Genomic DNA, 13,824 nt, shown 5'->3' with positions numbered 1-13,824 from the left:
CGGCTGTGCGAGCAGAGGCAGGCCATAATGCATTTGTGGGAGGATACACGGCCAGGCACTTTGAGAGCAGACATGGAGTTGACAGGTGTGCAGTGGTCGAAGCTGAAAGACCTCTGTAAAGTCCTTCAGTGTTTTGAGGAATGCACACGGCTGGTAAGCGCAGACGACGCCATCCTAAGCATGAGCATCCCACTTATACGTCTGCTCATGCAAACTTTGACGCACCTTAAGGAGCAGGCGTCTGCAGCCAATGTTGATGAGGAGGAAGAGGAGGAGGGAATCCTTGATGACATTCAGCCATTGTCTGCTCAGGGACCTCTCCTGGACGAGGTGGAGGAAGAAGAGGAGGAGGAGGATGATGATGGGGATGATTACTTAGGGGAGGAGGATGCATCTCGTGGGACAAGTGAAAATGTTGGCGTGGCAAGGTCTGGTACAGGGTTTGTGCGTGACTGGAGGGATGTGGATTTGCCAGAAAGTGCTCCTCCACCCAGCACTCGCAGTGCATCATTGACACCGGGAACATTGGCCCACATGTCAGATTATGCCTTGCAGATCCTAAAAAGGGAACCCCGCATTGCCAAAATGATGAACGATGACGACTACTGGTTGGCCAGCATCCTGGATCCACGCTATAAAGGCAAATTACAAAACATCATGCCACAGGAGAACCTTGACCTAATATTGGCTAATAAACAAACAACTCTGGTAAATCGGTTGCTTGAGGCATTCCCAGCACACAGCAGCGGTGATGGTTCTCACACGAGCCGTACGGGCCGGGGGCAGCTTGGCAGAGGTGTTCGTGGTGCACACAGCAGAAGTGGCGTTGGAGACAGGGGTTTCATGACAATGTTGTGGACTGATTTTTCAAATACCGCTCACACAACTGGTAATACTGCATCGATGGAAAGTGACAGGAGACAGCAGTTGTCAACTATGGTTACAAACTACTTTTCCTCCCATATCGATGTTCTCCCACACAGGTCATTCCCCTTTGACTATTGGGCCGCTAAACTGGACACCTGGCCTGAATTGGCCCAATATGCCTTACAGGAGCTCGCTTGCCCAGCTGCAAGTGTGCTATCGGAAAGAGTCTTCAGTGCAGCTGGATCAATCCTGACAGAAAAAATGACCCGTCTGTCAACCCAAAATGTGGATGATCTAACCTTCATTAAAATGAACCATGCATGGGTTTCCAAGGATTTTGTCCCACCTTCCCCTGATGACACATAGGGTGACAGAAAAATGGCTTGCTTTGGTCCACCTCTTCCTGGGACTTCACCTATTTCGCCTTTTGCTTCAGCTGAATGTCCAACATCAACATATGCCACTTTCTAAAACGCCCTAACTGTGCTGCCTCCCCCCCATGGCTGGGGTCACCACCTAGCGCACGACACCGTGCGAGTGCCGTTGCCCTGGACAGGTGGGTAGGCCGACTCTTGGGCGCTGGCACTGGCACAGGGTCCCTCATAGTGCAATCAAGTGTCTCTGACGGTGGTGGTGCACACCCGCCGTCAGACACACCGCTGTACTATGAGGGGCCCAGTGCCAGTACCGACGCCCACGAGTGGGCCCCCCTTGCTTGGGCAGGGCCCCAGCATTTGCAATCTTTACCTCTCCCTGCTCCTCCGCTGTGTAATCTGGGCCGTCAAATCCATACTGTGCCTGACACCGTCTGAGCCTGCCTCCTGATGTATAGACATATATTTTGAATGTGTACGCTATCCATACATGTTATCTGGGGATACGGTACCCTTTCTAACCTTTGTGCAATCACGTGCAATCCATACTGGGCCTAACACCGTCTGAGCCTGCCTCCTGAGACATATATTTTGAATGTGTACGCTATCCATACATGTTATCCGGGGATACGATACCCTTTCTAACCTTTGTGCAATCACGTGCAATCCATACTGGGCCTAACACCGTCTGAGCCTGCCTCCTGAGACATATATTTTGAATGTGTACGCTATCCATACATGTTATCCGGGGATACGGTACCCTTTCTAACCTTTGTGCAATCACGTGCAATCCATACTGGGCTTAACACCGTCTGAGCCTGCCTCCTGATGTATAGACATATATTTTGAATGTGTACGCTATCCATACATGTTATCTGGGGACACGGTACCCTTTCTCACCTTTGTGCAATCACGTGCAATCCATACTGGGCCTAACACCGTCTGAGCCTGCCTCCTGAGACATATATTTTGAATGTGTACGCTATCCATACATGTTATCCGGGGATACGGTACCCTTTCTAACCTTTGTGCAATCACATGCAATCCATACTGGGCCTAACACCGTATGAGCCTGCCTCCTGAGACATATATTTTGAATGTGTACGCTATCCATACATGTTATCCGGGGATACGGTACCCTCTCTAACCTTTGTGCAATCACGTGCAATCCATACTGGGCCTAACACCGTCTGAGCCTGCCTCCTGAGACATATATTTTGAATGTGTACGCTATCCATACATGTTATCCGGGGATACGGTACCCTTTCTAACCTTTGTGCAATCACGTGCAATCCATACTGGGCCTAACACCGTCTGAGCCTGCCTCCTGAGACATATATTTTGAATGTGTACGGTATCCATACATGTTATCCGGGGATACGGTACCCTTTCTAACCTTTGTGCAATCACGTGCAATCCATACTGGGCCTAACACCATCTGAGCCTGCCTCCTGAGACATATATTTTGAATGTGTACGCTATCCATACATGTTATCCGGGGAAACGGTACCCTTTCTAACCTTTGTGCAATCACGTGCAATCCATACTGGGCCTAACACCGTCTGAGCCTGCCTCCTGAGACATATATTTTGAATGTGTACGCTATCCATACATGTTATCTGGGGATACGGTACCCTTTCTAACCTTTGTGCAATCACGTGCAATCCATACTGGGCCTAACACCGTCTGAGCCTGCCTCCTGAGACATATATTTTGAATGTGTACGCTATCCATACATGTTATCTGGGGATACGGTACCCTTTCTAACCTTTGTGCAATCACGTGCAAGCCATACTGGGCCTAACACCGTCTGAGCCTGCCTCCTGAGACATATATTTTGAATGTGTACGCTATCCATACATGTTATCTGGGGATACGGTACCCTTTCTAACCTTTGTGCAATCACGTGTAATCCATACTGGGCGTGAGAACGGCTGGCGAGCTGTTAAGCAAGCTACAGCACCTGTGATTTGCACACGTAAGTTTTTCATTTTTTCAGGAATGACGGTTAGGCCTAATTCCAGAACTGCGGTTGACCTGCAATTACTGGGAAATCATTGTTCGCGGGTAATAATTGTAATCAGTGATCCCCATCACTAACGTTGTTCAGCGGGTTATCTGCACCTGTAAGCGACAAACGCTGGTCTTTTCAGTGTAGCGCACATGCAGCCACGGACATGTAAGGGCATGACACACCAGTTATTGGCCAATCTCATGTGCCAGAGCCTCACGTGTCCCTCTAGTATGCCGGACTCGGACCGCGGGGCATGACGGAGTCTCATTTGTTAATGGAATTAAGCTTGCAATGTGTGCATCTGTTCTGTAGCTGGCATGGTTGAGGTTTCCCAGGTGGAGTCGAATTTAACCGTATGCTCCACTCCTGGTGGTGCCCTTCTGGACATTCCTTTAAGGTTCAGCTTTGCAACCATACTGCCCACGTAAAACAAACACTTTGCCTTCATGAACGCTGTTTGGAGGGTCATGACTCATGGGAATAACGCCGCCCAATCAGTTAACCTGCTAGAGAGATCCTTCGTTGCTCCCAAGCATGACATCACACTCCCTAGGAAGAAGGTAATGCCACTGTGGCGACCGTACTCCTGGGGGCGACACAAGTGCACTGAAGCCCAGCCACTGCTCGATGAATCTGCTGGTACATTGACCCAGACCACTACATTCCCCTTGCACGCTACCCGGCCTGAATCTGACCCTGATGAAACTCAGGTTACCCTTCCCATATACAGTTCCATCTTACACGGTGACAAAGAGGAAGCTGCAGATGAAAGTGCAGGTTCGGCCCACCCGCCATCAGACACACCACCGTACTATCAGGGGCCCTGTGCCAGTGCCGTCGCCAACGAGTGGGCCCCCCCTGCTTGCCCAGGATCACAGCACTTGCAAAGTTGAAATACTGTGCAGTGAGATGGAAGATGGGGACGACGAGGAGTCTAGACTAGTACAGGGATTCCCTAGCGAGGAGACTTATTTGATTGTTTTCAATGTTGGGACAGCAATTTTTGGGGAGCACTATACTCTGTAGAATGATAGATGGGGCCCACCATACACTGGAACATTCCAAAGGTGGACATCAGACACTGGAGCAGCATTTACAGGGCCCATTATACACTAGAGCATTAGAAATGGGGCCCATTATGTTTGGAGCATTATTTGGGCCCATAAGACAGTGGAGCTTCATCCATGGGGACCAACATATACTGTAGCATTATGTGGAGCTCATCATATACTGTTTCAAACATTATATGGGATCAATGATTCTGTATGGAGAAATAGATGGGCCTCGTCATGAGATGTAAAAAGTGAGGTATTTTTCATTGTACTATACCGCTATTTCTCTGCCGTATCGGAGCATGATGAGTTGTGGTATGTGTTAAAGGGGCGCTCTTTCGCCCAGGGCACATGAAAACCTGCAGCCAGCCCTCCCCCCCACAACTTTAGCCAAATAACCCACATTTTTCAGTGCGTAACTTGTATTATGAAGTTAATTAAGGTTGACAAGCTTAAGTAAGAAGAATTGATGCTTTTGGCATTCAAATGGGCTCTGTAGGTGTGTTTCCTGTCCTCCTCTCACTGCCGACTTTTATTCCCCATTGACTTACATTGGGTTTCGTGTTTCGGGACGACCCCGACTTTTCCCTATAATCGGACGATCTTGCTCGACCCGACTTTTGGAAAAGTCGGGTTTCACGAAACGAAACGCGACCCTAAAAAACCAAAAGTCGCTCAACTCTAATTATGAATATTGATGTCTTCTTTTATTGTTTGACAGTTTTTTCTTTGAACAACTGTAAGCATAAATGAAACATACTCAAAAAGATTTTCTTTTTAGGTAGAAAAAAGGCTCATTATAGGTTTTAGAAAGGCTTGTGTTAGATGTCATAAATGCACTTGACCATAGCTGTAGTAATAACTCTGCGCTGACCCTTTTTAAATATTCTTAGTCACGTGATGTTAGGGATGGCAGATTGCACAGAATAAAAATAAACAATAAAGTGCAATCGCAACCCGTAGTGCACAGTGCAGAGATATATTACTGCTGCTAGTTTACAATGGTGGAATCTAAACAGTGAGTGATCACCTTAAAGGCACTGCGTTAAACACGACACAGTGTGAACATAACTCGGTGCTTCCAGCTCAGTTACTATACAGAGTGGAACTGAAATAGCACAAAAAATCCCCCAATAATACAAGAACACAGCAAAAAAGCAGAGATGCTTACCCGCCCAGGCCCCTAGACAAATGCACTGTAAGGATGCAGTGGACTCATATATTTAAGATGGCGGCAACACAGGTGCAAGAATACCGATGAGACAACCGCTCACAGCCTTCCAATGTATGGAGAGGGCGGTTGCTTGGTATATTACTGCACAATAAAAATTTGTATGCGGCGCTGTTCACACTATGGCAATACATAGCATCCAGGTTAACAGCCTAGTAGTTACACCCTTCTATTAGATCAGGCAGACTGCCCAGCGCTATCAAAATGCATGCCATGTGAACAGACACTGCAGTTTATAAGTCCAAATGGGTCTAACGGCACCCTGAATAATAAAGTGCAAAAAACACATAAAAAGTGTGAGGTATTAGCTGATATTTTGGCCAAAATAGGTGAGCTCGTAACCTGCGCCAAAGGTCCTCAAGTTTACGGGTCCTAACACTAAATCCTAACACTAAAATAGCACAACAAGAGGACTTAAAAATCCTCCAATAATACAAAAACACAGCAAAAATGCAGAGATGCTTACCCGCCCAGGCCTCTAGACAAATACACTATATACAAATATGGGTCCACTGCATTTGTCTAGAGGCCTGGGCGGGTAAGCATCTCTGCTTTTTAACAGAGTGGAACTGCAAACAGAAAGCAAGGTACTAAACCTTGTTAAACGTCACAGGGGCAGTAGCACGTGGATTGGACTTGCTCTGTAACTCAACTGTGCTAACCCCACACAAGAAGGAAACAGATGCTAAACCAAGGAAAAGAACTCATTTTACACTAGATGCAAGACCCTGTTGCATTCCCAGAGAGGTATAGCCAGAGGGTTGGACTTGCCCTGTAGCTCAACTGTGCTAACCGCACACATGAAGGAATCAGATGCTAAGCCAAGGGAAAATTACCCATTACTAACCCTGCCTGCCTGCAACAGAACTGAGATGATGGCGTGACATGTTCAAACAGAGTGGTAGAGTATCCACTCTCATATACCACACATAAATGATACTAACGCACCCACATGCGTCACTGGGAGCCTTTTATACATTAGGCTCCACCCCAAACAGTCACGCCCAGTCAGCCGAGATGTCGATCTCAGGCCAGTCAGGAACTGTCACCTTACCAGAGCAGCAAACGTCTGACCACCAATGAGTAGATGCCACATCACGGACATGCTCAGTTGGGTGAACTCTGGACTTAGACTCCCCAGCATCAGGCTGCACCTGCATCTCGCTGGTTACCATAGACTTGGCTGAAGAGCCATCAGTAACCAAACAAATAGCACAAACCTGAGCAAGACGCTGGGACCGATGTCTGTGCTGAGCAGCATTCACAGTTGGGCCATAATGGGAGATCACAGCTCCAGGCAATGCTTGGCATCTATCCTACGATGCGAGAGAATCCCGACACCTAACACATGTGCAATGAATGCCAATGTTCATTCCAGGTCAATTGGCAATTGCAAATTACCAAAGAAGCTTGCAAAATATATTTCTCTCGCTGCTTGGTTTGATAGAGGACAGGTGGAAGACTTAGTGAATTGATGGTTACTTAGTTTATTTCACAGCAATGATCTGCAATATTTTGTTATTTCCTCAAACTAGTTAATTGCACAACATCAATTTTTATTACAATTTATTATAAAACAGATACTCACTCAGATAAGGCTGCTCAAGGTAAAAACACCAAATTCTTTGCCCAGAAGGTTGTGATCCTAGATTGTCCCTAATGTCACCCTACACTTATATGTGTTCATATACATCTTGCAATTGGGTGTCAGGAGCTGATTAAAGAGTCTGAAATAGTCTCAACAGTTTTAAAAAAAATCAAGCATCATATTCACATCCTCAAACTATTTACAAAAGACAACTGACAATCCCACAACAAATTTCTAAACTCCTCTATTGAATATTCAACTTTCACTAATCCACTATCTTTTGGATAACTTTTTGACCCTTTACAATCTGGTTTTGGTTCTTTTCACACTTTATACACTATACATATTTTCCTCACAAAAGTTTCAAATGAACTATTGATGTCAAAATCAAATGGGAACTACTTTCGTCTGATTCTGCTTTCAGTAGTGTTTGATTCAGTAGATCGACAACTTCTCTTCCCTATGCTCTGCTCCATTGGTCTTAAAGATACCATTCTGTCTTGGTTCTCCTTCTCCCTTTTTAAATCTGCTTTCAGTTTCTGATTTGCTGTCATGTCTTCCTCTCTTCTTCCTCTTACTGTTTGGGTTCCTCAGGTTTAGTTCTAAGTTCCTCCTCTTTTTCCCTTAACCAAGGGCGCACATCCACTTGAAGTTTCTGCTGACATTGGCAGAATGCTCACCCTCATGGGCCCGGTCATGGTTGCGATTGCGGTTATTACATCTCTGCAAGTCATAGCAGTGATTCCTTGTGTGCTTCAGAATACAAGATGAACATATCACTCTCGCCCACAAAGCTCTCCACAGTGCTGAACCATACTGACACATCCTTCCTTATTTCTGTGTACCAGTCTGCAATGCTCTTCTTTCAGTTAATAATCTAAGACTATCATCCTCTATATTTTGAAACTTTCACTCCTATTTCCATGACTTTTCATTTGCTGCATTAGCTTTCTGTATTGCACTACTGCAGACAATAAGGTACATTTTCAGTAGCCACAGTAACACTAAGTACTAAAAATATTTTTTTATGCAGATCTGCTCAGAGCTGGGGTAAGGCAGGGTAGGCAGCTGCCTTGGGGCTACCTCTTGCCTCCCCAAATGGGGAACACTTTAAAAAAATAAAAATTGTTGAATGCCTGCGGCCACCGGCTCCTTTCTATCTGCAGGCATGCACTACACTGACTCCCAACACTGTATTATTAATTTGTGCAAGCACAGCTCTTTCACAAAGGTTGAGCCTGCCAGCTCTTAAAGAGATCGTGACAGCATGCATGGCTCATCAGAGAACAGTGGGGCTTCAGTCCACAGCATGCTGGTGGAGGAGCAGGAGAAGATTTATGGCTCCCTGCTGGTGTCTGCCTTATTCCTTGGAGTAACGTGTAAGGAAAATGCGCCAAATAAATCCTCCTTAACTGACTACCCCAGTCTTAACCCCAGAGCTGACAGTAAATGCTCTCAGGCAATTAGGTTTGACACACTGCAGTAGGGTCTATGGTGACTAGGGATGGGTGAACCCGAACTATAAAGTTTGGGACCGTACCGAACACCTAGTGCTTGTTCACATGGTCCCGAACACGGGTTTCCATGGGAAACCCGGGTTATAGTTCGGGTCCGGTTCGGCTGAAAATTTATAATAAACATTCTAATTATACTTACCTCTCCAGTGATGCATCCTCCCATCCCGCTGTTTCCCGTCCGCATCTGCTTCTGGGGCGTTACCGCACGAACACTGCTGGAAAAAGCCAAAGACTGCCGAGTGCAGTGAATACCGGAGGAAGTTAATGAGCAGCCCAGGAAGTAGATGCTGCTGGGAGACAGCGGGACGGGAGGAAATGTCGCTGACAGGTAAGTATAATTAGAATGTTTATTATTAATTTTCTGCAAGTTCGCATCAGCTCCAGCATCGAACTCGAACTTTACAAAAAAAACTCTGGCAAACCCGCCGATCCCGAACATCCGGGGGTTTGCCTATCACCAATGGTGACCATAACATAGTGTGGGCTGTTTGAAGCCTTATATTGAGGGTTGTGATGACCATAGCATATAGAGGCTGTGGTGGACATCATAGTGTATATTGGGGGATATTGTGGATATCATACCGTGTGGACAGCTGTCGAGGACATCATGCTTTGTAGGGGACAGTGGGGAGAACAGTTTGGAGAGAGCAGTGTGGAGGGTGGTAATAGGGCACAGTGTGAAGAAGTGGCAGAAAATGGATATGGAGAGGAGCCAGCGTGAAATGGGGACACAGTATGAAGTATTCATCTGGTTAAAATAATGAAACTAAACAGAACCCATTATAGTTTATCTATATTAGTTTCCGTGACTGTCATTTCATCTGACATTACAATATAGCATGTCCGAGATGAATATTTGTCCCTTGTATTGTGTAAATGGTCCACAAACAAAAAATATATTTGTTTTATTTTTGCTGGTATTTTTTGGAAAAAAGTGACAATTCTAGTGAAAGTGGTCATCACATCTCGTTTCCTGACCCATTCCTTTGCTTGGGGGCTGAGAGTGTGTGTGGTAGGGGGAGGGGTGCCATCGGCTTCATCTGTGTAGGGCACCATAATTCCTTGTACCGGCCATTTCTCTATTATATTGCCTCAATACTATAAGATATCTCAATTCTCTCTTCCTGCATTTTTTTTTCATCATAATCTTGCTCATTTTTAGAGTTTTACTTTCCCTGCATAGATTCCATAGCATGCTATATTGCACTTTGTACATATGTATAAAGGTAGCAGCACGGTCCTGGGTTCGAATCCCACCAAGGACAACATCTGCAAGGAGTTTGTATGTTCTCCCCGTGTTTGCATGGGTTTCCTCTGGGTACTCCGGTTTCTTCCCACATTCCAAAGACATACTGATAGGGACTTTAGATTGTGAGCCCCATTGGGGACAGTGATGATAATGTGTGCAAATTGTAAAGCACTGCGGAATATGTTAGCGCTATGTAAAAATAAAGATTATTATTATTAAAGTATTGTCCCCTAGAAGCATTGATTATATGAGTGCGAATATTTCCATATACAATTCGTCTAATGTAGCTTGAATAGAAGTGCACAGAGGATATATATCATCATATTGAATATTTACTCTATATCTATTTTCTTTATTGTACTTCAACTGCTGTCAGCAATTATTGTGATGTGATAAATGATGACTCATTGTCATTCCACTTTAAAGCACCTGACGAATCAGTGTTCTTAATTCACATAACCTTACATGTCCATGCTATGCACTATTGTGCCATACAATGGTTATATTGATCTACAATAACTAGTTTCTTATGAGCTGGAAAGGTGCTTTGGCTTTTGGAGAATAGTTTACATAATATATCTTTAAAGAAAGGTTATCCATGACATTGCGGCTGATTACTTCTATTACCTTATTTCACTAGTAGAACAATGCTTACGATGTATGTTTGCAGTTAATTAGTGAGTGCAGCAAAGTTCATCAATAATAGATCTTGTGGCGGCTTCTGATTGCTTGCTCACAGTGGGTGGGAAATGGCTTGTAAATCAGTCTGATTGATTGCAGGCCACTCTACTTTTTCCAGCAGTAATTTAAAGCAATTAAAACGCCTCCCTCAGAAATTAACAAGGTAAATAATGCACTAGTATAGAAACATACAGCATAAAGTTTCTGTTGGCAAACAGAGGCAGCCATGGGTGAGCAGACAGTAGACAATGATTTCCAAACCACTGATTTTTCCACTAATTGTTGATGAGTGAAAGCAAATAGACTGTTCTGTGCTGTTTAGTACCCATGCGGTGCTATTCAATATGTTTTCCCCACATCTTACCATGCAAAAATAAAAAATTAAATAAACTGTGTGCTTTTACAATGTTTGCCCACTACAATTCTGTTCTTAAAGGTACTGTCACCCTTAGCGATGCACCAGCGATCCCGAACAGTGATATGACGCGGTCAGGATCGCTGGTGCATCGCTAAGTGGTCGCTAGTGAGCTGCCACACAGGCAGATCTCACCAGTGACATCGCTGGGGACGGGGATCGCTACTTACCTGTCAGACGAGGCGATCCTGACGTCCTCCCGCCCGCGTCCACGCGTCGCTCGTCGGCGCCACAGGAAGCCCAGCAGGAAGCTGATGACGAGAAACGGTCCAGGACGTTCTCGCGCGATCAGCGATAACCAGCGGGGGAGCGGTCGGAGGTAAGTATCACACATAGCGATATCACTAGCAATATTGCTGCTGCATCACAAAAAACAGTGACGTTATAGCGATATTGCTAGCGATATTGCTCAGTGTGACAGCATGCAATATTTTGTGTATGCATTGATTAAATCCCTTTAGAGCTGCCCTATCTTGGGCCCTCACAATGAAGCATATTTTTTTTTTAGTTTTCATCCTACTTGCAAGTGGATGTTGTATTTATTTTTGTGAGATGAGGCATAAGTATTGAGTATATATAATGTGCTGATTCATTTTGTTACCTTTAATGCGGATAGGGGAAAAGATTTGTTTTTTATTATTATTAAATTTATGCCATAAGACTATGTAGTTTGCATGCCCCAGAAGAAGCTGGCTGAAACGCACGCCGGTGTGGAGGGACATTGGGCCTGTTTGATAGGGTATCTTTGCAGCTATAGTGCCACCTTTCATTGTATTATTTCCTATATATAAATGTGACTATTCTGTATTCTGAATACATACTAAGGTTTTGACATTATGTAGATAGACGAAATGATGACAAAATTGGTTACTACCAATCTGTTGGACTTATGCCTTTCTCACTGTCTATATTTTGCAGGTATGTTGATAAATCTATGTTTATATACATAAAGATGTACAGTATAAATGTTTACTAGTTATGTCTTACGCTGTTTGATTAGACCTAAGATATGCCCCTATCTATATTTTAATGTTTTATTATTGGGTTGTTTATTTAATAAAGATATACATTTTTTTGAAGGATTTTTTTAGTTCATGTCTTTTTGTCATTGGATATATTAAGAAATTTGCTTAGGCTTTAATTTTCAATATTTTGACCATGTGATGGTAGTAATTAACATAATAATGTGTTTACATGTAACAACATAATAATAATAATCTTGATTTTTATATAGCGCTAACATATTCCGCAGGGCTTTACAATTTGCACACATTATCAACAACAACATAGTAAAGTGCTACCTCTATTCTGTAGGTAATTCAATTATGGAAACAGCAAGTACCGTATATACTCGAGAACAATTCGATCCGAGTATAAACTGAGGCACCTAATTTTGCCACGAAAAACTGGGTAAAATTATTGACTACGCCGCTCCCACTCCCCCGCCGTCTTTCTAGGACAATTGACTTGTGTATATGCCAAGGGTGATGAAAAAAATGTGCTGAAAAACTCGGCTTATACACGAGTTTATATGGTATGTTTAATCATATGCTTGGCTACTATTGCACAGTAATATAACTTTCGTTGGAAAAAATGACTTTGTTCCAAGAGGAATAACATTTTTATTTTTCAATCTATCTAGCCATATGTTGACAGGTTTGTTTTTAATATGAAAAGCAATTCACTGAAAAGAACATTAAATCCAAACACTGAAAAATACCAATACAAAAATACTGATGAACAACCACTCACACACCTTATATAAGGTGCTAGTCACTCAGATAAGTGTAGTGCACCATGCAGACTTACAACCTTTTGGTGATATTCATACTATTAGATCAGGTGGGCTTCCCAGCTCTCGATATGTGTACCCGCAATGTCAGACACCTATTTCTCCTACCAACACTTCAGGGTCTGGCTGCATTCTGAATTTTTTTTATTTTTGTTTTTGTTTTTGTATTTTATACAAACAGAAGAGTTTCTTCTCCTTTTTGGACTGTTCATTTTGTTTATATAGCTTTGAACAGACATGTATCTGAACAGTCGGGACCCAGGCCCTATTCTGCCCTTATCTATTTTGACATCTGCTGACACATAGCGATGTGTTCTACAAGAGTTAGGGCCCCGTCACACATAGCGATCTCGCTAGCGAGATCGCTGCTGAGTCACAAGTTTTGTGACGTAACAGCGATCTCACCAGTGAGATCGCTGTGTGTGACAGCGATCAGCGACCGGCCCCCCTGCCAGTATCGCTGATCGCTGTAGGAAAGCCCTGGACTTTTCTTTGGTCGCTGGTCTCCCGCTTGCCAGCACGCATCGCTACGTATGACAGACGGGAGGTCAGCGATCAGCTGGTAACTAACGTACACATCGGGGATCCAAGGGACGTGCGCCCCTTAGAAACCTGATGTGCATGCTAGTTACCAGCGCACTGTTGCAGGGAGCTGGTAACTAACGTACACATCGGGTATCTAAGGGACGCACGTCCCTTGGATACCCGATGTGTACGTTAGTTACCAGCTCGCTGGTAACTAACTAACACAGCGACGCCACGCGCTCGGCGTCGCTGTGCTGATCGCTGGTGAAGCTGTCTGTTTGACAGCTCATCAGCGATCATGTAGCGACTCACCAGTGATCCTGACACGTTGATATCGTTGTCGGGATCACTGGTGAGTCGCTATGTGTGACGGGGCTCTTAGTTACTATCCTGATTTGGTACACCTTGTCATGGTGGAATGGATATTATGCATTTTTTATCAAAACAATGTTAACTAAGTGCCCTATGTTATTTCCATGTACTATTACCAATTATTTACATACTACAGGGTACTTGTTC

Source organism: Dendrobates tinctorius, unplaced genomic scaffold, assembly GCF_039654945.1.
Source record: "Dendrobates tinctorius isolate UK_male_01 unplaced genomic scaffold, ASM3965494v1 ptg000073l, whole genome shotgun sequence".
Taxonomy (NCBI): domain Eukaryota; kingdom Metazoa; phylum Chordata; class Amphibia; order Anura; family Dendrobatidae; genus Dendrobates; species Dendrobates tinctorius.
The sequence above is the reverse complement of the archived record's forward strand: the minus strand, read 5'-3'. Positions refer to the sequence as shown.